Raw genomic sequence first — 7,936 nt, 5'->3', positions numbered from 1 at the left:
GAAAATATCTATTTGCATATAGTTTACTCCCCCTTGGTTTTACAATGATTGCTTATATGAGACAATTGAAGATTTCATATTTTTCATATATAAAAAGTTGTCTCATAAAACAATAGATAATTTTTCTTACTATTTTATCTTTTATCTTTCTCTCCCCCTTTGTCAACATCAAAAACAAATCATGAATAGAGAGGAGAAAGATGTTACCACTTGTTGCAATGTATGAGAATCAAGTGATACCAAAAGGCATTAAAACAATCATTCAATATTAATCAAGCAAAAACAAGTACAATAACACATCAATCAAACACAATCAATCATCAAATATTTCAAATCAAATTAATTAAATTAACAATCAACTAACTATACACAATAATTTCTATTATTAAAAAAAAATTCAAAATTCAAATTTCAAATTTTTAAAATTTAAAATTTAAATTTTAAATTCCAAATTCCAATTTCAACTTTTAGTAACTTCCCCTTTCAACTTCCAACCTCCATTTTCAACTTTCAACTTCCAATAACTTTCATTTCCAACTTCCAACTTCCAGTAACTTCCACTTCCAACTTCCAACTTCCATTTTTAACTTTCAACTTCCAAATTTTAATTTCAAATTTCAAATTTTAATTTTCAATTTTCAAATTTAACTTTTCAAATTTCAATTTTCAATTTCAAATTTCAAATTTCAATTTCAAAATTTCCTTTTCTAAATTTGAAATAGTTTTCTTAAAACATGAAACTAATTTGAAAAGTTTAATAGATTCTTTAAAAACAATCAAAAACTCAATCAGGAACAAACATCAAAGACAATCAAACACACAATAAAAAATACAATCAATCAATCATCAAACACAGTCAATCAAATTCAATCACAATCATCAAGGACAGTCTAAACTCAAGTAGAAAACAAGCATCAAAAGTAATCAATCAAAGACAAGTGACCTGCTGGTATCATTTGATATTACTTGTTGGGGTTGTTGATCAAGTGGCCTTTGTTTTTTGTCTCCATAAATCGCATATTCACTTTTCTTGGGGAGAAATGTGGCCTTCGTTTGTTGTCTCCATAAATCACATATTCATTTATCTTGGGGAGAAATATGAATTAACTTTGATGCATGCCATGTGTTTGGAGAAATTGCTATCAATGTATCGACTTTGTTCTTCTCCATTTTCATAGTCTTTCATCATGATACCCAAACTTATGATTTTCTTCTCTGAATCACTTGAATAATTTATGACATTATCTTCCCAAGTGATATATCCTTTCTTTTCTTTATTCTCTTTGAAATTCATCTTGTCGGATTTTTCCATTCTTCTTTTAAACACAGGACAATTGAATCTCATGTGCCCAAGTTGATCGCACTTAGCATTTTGGGGCTAAAGAGGAATCTTCTTCTTTCTTCTTTCATCATCATCTTCTTTCTTCTCTAGTTTTTTTTATATAGTTGCATTTCTCTCTACCATTGTAGGAATAAAGGAATCAAATTCAATGGCTTCCCATATCTTTAGATCTATGGCTTCTATAAAGATCTGCATTCGGGTTTTCCAATAATGATAACCCTCACCATTGAACATAAGAGCCTATTGATAGAATTTCCCTCAGAAAATGGAAATTTGGATGAGGCCATATCTATTCTTGAAGTTTTTAAACTTTATACAAGAATCCTGCTCTGATACCACTTGTTGGACCTTGTGAACATAAATGAGATAAGGGAAGAGAGAATGCAAACACAGTTTTATACTGGTTCGGCCACAACCCGTGCCTACGTCCAGTACTCAAGCAACCCACTTGAGATTTCCACTATCTTTGTAAAATCCTTTACAAAGTCTGAACCACACAGGGACAACCCATCCCTTGTTTTCAGATGCTTTACAACAAGAGACTCACAGTCTCTTAACCAATCTCATTGAATAAGAAGAATAGAAGAAGAATTATCTCTTCAAGAGAAGAATATTACAATGAAGATCATGTAAGAATCCTTATAGATTTTGCAAGTGTTTGGTCAAGGATTTCTTTTGAGAAAGCATTTGACAATGAAGTTCTTTTGGAATCTCTCTCATTGTCTTTTGAGAGGATAAGACATTTTGGACCAAAAATACTCTCTGTCTAAAATTCGTGCCCAAGTCACCTATTTATAGGCCTTTGATGACCATTCACAAATCTAATGAAAAGATGTGACTGTTGGCAGATTTTCTGAAAACTTTCCACTGGTAATCGATTACAATGTTTGTGTAATCGATTACACAGTTATAATTTGAAGGGTTATGACTTTTGAATTTGAATTTCCAAAGTTGCGTTGCTGGTAATCGATTACAGACATATGGTAATCGATTACATGTTGAAAATTCAAATTCAAAACATTTTTCAACAGCTATTTCTCAACCCTGTCTTCTGGTAATCGATTACACTTCCTGGTAATCGATTACCAGAGCCTTGCATGTCTTGAAAGCACTTTGTTTTAAGGCAAGGCTTGGTCTTTAGTGAATCTTAAAACATGGCTTTGCTTGTTGAAGCACTCTTGAATTATTCTTGAAGCAAATGCTTATCATTTGAAGCAGCCTTGTTTGATTCTTCTTTGACATCATCAAAATCTTGTATACATACATTCACACGGGTGCAGAACAGTTGGAGAGTATGCATCGACTATAGGAGGCTGAACCAGGTTACCAAAAAGGACCATTTTCCACTACCATTCATTGACCAGATGCTTGAACGCCTGGAAGGTAAATCTCACTACTGTTTCCTATATGGTTTTTCTGGTTATATGCAAATCACTATTGCTCCTGAGGATCAGGAAAAAACCACATTCACATGCCCCTTCGGCACTTTTGCCTATAGGAGGATGCCTTTCGGCCTTTGCAATGCCCCTGGTACCTTCCAGCGATTTATGATTAGTATTTTTAGTGATTTTTTAGAAAATTGCATAGAGGTATTTATGGATGATTTCACTGTATATGGATCCTCTTTTGATGTTTGTTTGGATAGTCTGGAAAAGGTTTTGAATAAATGCACTGAAACTAACCTTGTTCTAAATTTTGAAAAATGTCATTTTATGGTTGAGCAAGGTATAGTTTTAGGCCACATTATATCCAATAAGGGCATTGAAGTAGATCCTGCAAAAATTTCTGTTATTTCACAATTGCCTTACCCCTCTTGCGTGCGAGAGGTGCGATCTTTTCTTGGTCATGCATGATTCTACAGGCGCTTTATAAGAGATTTTAGCAAAGTAGCCCTTCCACTATCCAACTTGTTGCAAAAGGAGGTGGAATTTGACTTTAATGATAAATGCAAAGAGGCTTTTGATTGTCTAAAAAGAGCACTGACTACCACCCCCATCATCCATGCACCCGACTGGACAACCCCTTTTGAGCTTATATGTGATGCATCAAATAATGCATTGGGGGTTGTCCTTGCTCAGAAAATTGATAAATTGCCTAGGGTGATATATTATGCTTCTAGGACTTTAGATGCTGCCCAAGCGAATTATACTACTACTGAGAAAGAGCTACTAGCCATAGTTTTTGCTCTGGAAAAATTTCGTTCTTATTTGCTTGGTACTCGCATTATTGTTTATACTGACCATGCAGCTTTAAAGTAGTTGTTGCAGAAGGCTGATTCAAAGCCTAGGTTGATCTGATGGATGCTCTGGCTCCAAGAGTTTGACTTGGAGATCCGTGATAGGAGCGGAGCACAAAATTTAGTTGCTTATCATTTGAGTCGGATCGAACATGTGTCTGATGAGGACTCACCCATTCGGGATGATTTCTCGGATGATCATTTATATATATATATATATATATATATATATATATATATATATATATATATATATATATATATTGTATAGTATTTCTTATTCTCTTTCTACTCCCTGGTTTGCTAACATTGTCAATTATTTAGTTGCTTCTGTTTTTCCTCCCTTAGCATCTAAGGCCCAAAAAGATTAAATTAAAAGTGATGCTAAGCATTTTATTTGGGATGACCCCTACTTGTGGAAATTGTGCAGTGATCAGGTCATTAGACGATGCATTCCAGATCATGAGACTGACTCAGTCTTGTAGTTCTGTCATTCTTTTGCACCGGGAGGTCATCTGGGTGTTCAAAGGATAGCTCGCAAAGTGCTTGACTGTGGCTTTTACTGGCCCACCATCTTTAAAGATGCATGGAAGATTTGTAGCACTTGTGAGTAGTGTCAGAGAGCAGGAAGTGCACTTACATGGCGACAACAAATGCCTCAGTAACCTATGCTATTTTGTGAGGTGTTTGATGTCTGGGGTATAGATTTCATGGGCCCTTTTCCTGTATCTTTTGGTTATGTTTACATTCTCCTTGCAGTTGATTATGTTTCAAAATGGGTGGAAGCCAAGCCCACTAGAACTAATGATGTTAAGGTTGTTGTAGATTTTGTCAGATCTAATCTATTTTGCAGGTTCAGAGTACCTAAAGCAATCGTTAGTGATCAAGGAACCCATTTTTGCAACAAATCAATGCATGCCTTGCTTAAAAAGTATGGGGTTGTCCATAGGGTATCCACACCATACCACCCCCAAACCAATGGACAGGCAGAAATTTCTAATAGGGAGATCAAGAGAATTTTAGAGAAGATTGTGCAGCCAAGCAGGAAAGATTGGAGTACCAGGCTAGATGATGCTCTTTGGGCACATAGGACTGCCTACAAAGCACCCATAGGAATGTCTCCTTATCGGGTTGTCTTTGGAAAGACATGTCATCTTCCAGTGGAGATTGAGCACAAAGCATACTGGGCAGTGATGACCTACAACTTCTCTATGGATCAAGCTGGTGAGGAAAGAAAGTTGCAACTGAGTGAGTTAGATGAGATCCGCCTAGAAGCCTACGAGAATGCCAAGTTCTACAAAGAAAAGACCAAGAAGTTCCATGATAGCATGATAATTAAGAAGGACTTTATGGTTGGGCAAAAAGTGTTATTGTATAATTCTAAGCTTGGACTCATGAGTGGTAAGTTGAGGTCTAAGTGGATTGGTCCTTTTGTTGTTACTAATGTTTTTCCTTATGGTACAGTTGAGATCAAAAGCGACTCCACAAACAAGAGCTTCAAGGTCAATGGACACCGACTTAAGCCATTCCTCACAAACCCTTCTTTAGTGGACGTAGTGGTGGAAGAGACTTCCTTACTCCACCCTACTCTTCCTCTATCATGACTTAGGGAGTTTTTCTTTCCTATCTCCTTCTTTACTTTTATTACATTTGCCTGATTCTATTTGATGGTTTAATTGCTTTTAATCTTTTAATTGTGCCACATTGAGGACAATGTGTTGTTTAAGTATGGGGGGGGGGGGGGGGGGGAGTGTGTTCTTTGGTTTTGGTTTTGTTAGTCGTGTTAAATTAGTTTAATTTTTTTAGTTTTGTTGGGTTCTAGTTTAATTTTGTTAGTTTTGTTGTGTTAAATTTGCATGTTTGTCTTTGAATTATAGGATATGTTCAAGTAATGGGTAATTGTTCTGAAAATAAAAGTCTCTTGACATTTTGTGACTTGAAATCCTTTTTTTCCTTTACATGTCATGATAGTTTTGAAAGCTCGATTTGAAAGTGATAAGTTTACCTTTGTGAGAATTCAAGCCATCCATCATCATAATCTTTTGGTGTGTTTTTCCCCATTGATTGCTTGCACAATAGCCTTGGCTTGATTCTTGTTGATGCTTCCTAATTCACATGCATATTTGGAAATGATTTAGGCAATTTCGTTCTTATAAGCTTCTAGCCAAATGGACTTATCTTGAATTAATTCCTTTGATAGCCCTTTTGAGCCTATTTTCCCCATTCTTTGTTTTGAAGCTCATTACAAGCCTTAAGTGAAAAACCATGATATCACCTTACCCTTAAGGAATTTTGGAGCTTTGGAATTGTTTTGGGAATAAGCTGGGAATAAGTGTGGGGGGGTATGTTTCATTGGAAAATATGATTTTTGGCCATGCTTGATGTATATATATATTGCCTAGTTCTTTCTTTAATCTTCAATTTCGTACTGTTCAATAAATAAAAAAAAAATAAATGAATAAATGAAAAAAAAGAAGAAGAAAAAGAAAAGAAGTGAAGTTGAATAAATGAGGTCTTGTTATGAGGACTTGATTTGGGAGCCTTTATTGATTTTGTTGATATTAGAGGGTTTGGGTTTACTACTTGTGCTTAATTTCCACTTATTCCCCATTGCTCCTCTATTCCTTTGGGATTTAGCTACTTATTCCATATTTTTTCCCTACCTTGTCCTTGGCCCCATTACAACCTTTAAAGACCTTTTGATCCTCATATGCATGTGTTGTCAAGTCGTTTGTCAATTTTAGAATTTTGCCAAGTCTATGTGGTGTTTGTTTTCATGGGTGCTTCGAGAGTAAACAGTAGCCTAGACACTTGAGAGATAGAGTGTATATCTTGTGAGGCTTAATCATTTTTCATTATTGAGCTGATTAACTATTTTGCCATGATTGGGTTGCTTGGATGATTTTCACGAATGTCTTGACTCTTTGGACCTCTTCATGTTAGATGTTACCCATTCCTTTCATTCCTTGATGTTCATTGAGAAATATGTAAATGTTTTTGTTTGTCTCTCTTTGATATCCTTGGATTTTGTTCTTTATTTCATTTTTCCCAGGAGTGCAAAAGGCTAAGTATGGGGGGTTTTGATGTGCCATTATTTTCTCCTATTTCTTAACCCCTTTTGCACCATTTTAAATACTGTTTAGTCTTAATTGTCAAATTTATGAGGCAGTTTTATTATTTGGGCCCATTCAGCTAATTTGATGTTTTTAATCTAATTTCGGGAATTAATGAAGCATTGGGCTTGAATCCAAAATTGGGCTTGGACTTGAAGAGGGCAGACTAATTTATTCTACAAAATTAGATCTTATCTTATCTAGATATTATTTAGATTTGATCTCATCTAGATATTATTTCATCTAGATCTTATCTTATCTTATCTAGATTTGATTTGGTTTTACTTATGGGCTTGGATTTAAAACAGATTTGTAAGCTTTGGGGCTGAAAAACTATATAATAGCACCAAGGTTCTAGTTTAGCTCTCTCTCTCCTCTCTCTCTTCTATTTTTCGTTTTTAGTTTTAGTCTCTCTTATCTTTCTCTTTTATTTTCGTTCTTTTTACAATTCCAGTTCAGACTTTTAGTTTTATCAATAAAATTTCGTTCTCTATTTGATTAATGGAAGGCTAAGTCCGCAGCGTTGTTTTCTCTTGAGGATCAAGCACAGTTCTCTTTGAGGTTCTATTATTACTATTAAATTCTGTTCAGTTTTTCCTCTTCACTAATTACTCTGAATTTTTTGCTATTAATTCATGCATGCTTAGTGCTTGATTAATTGTCTCTGCGCTTAATTTACGTTCATGCTTAATTATCGTTTATGAGTAATTGGTATGTGTGATGCTTAATCACATAATGAATTCTTTATGTTAAATTTCGTTTAGTAATTTAATTTAGGGTTGGATTAAGTGGTTGAAATGATAAAGGATAAATTCTCGCAACCTAGGATAAGAGACTTGCTTGTGAATCAAGGGGAAGCAACGTATTTTAATTCTGATAATTTCTAATTCAATTTTACTTGCTGTTTAATTTACAAAAGCAAACACCCCCCCCTCCCCCCCCAATTTGTTATTATTTCCTACTATCTGTTATGAACATTTGGTTTATCATTGCTCGTTGGGAAACGACCTAGGATCACTTCCTAGTTACTACATTTTAATGTTTATTTGATTCGGGTAAGACCTCGATCAATCCTCAACTGAATGCTCAAAATGTTCAAAATGAACAGAATGACCAGGATGCACACTATGCCTAACTAATCTATGAAAGGTTCTATCTATTTCAGGATCAAAGGGTTGTAAATCACCTGGATTGCCCCTAGTCATGCAATATATGTAGCAAATAATGTGTTTCTCAACAAGCACC

The sequence above is a fragment of the Glycine soja genome, chromosome 13, assembly GCF_004193775.1.
Source record: "Glycine soja cultivar W05 chromosome 13, ASM419377v2, whole genome shotgun sequence".
Classification (NCBI taxonomy): Eukaryota; Viridiplantae; Streptophyta; class Magnoliopsida; order Fabales; family Fabaceae; genus Glycine; species Glycine soja.
This window is presented reverse-complemented; position numbering follows the sequence as displayed.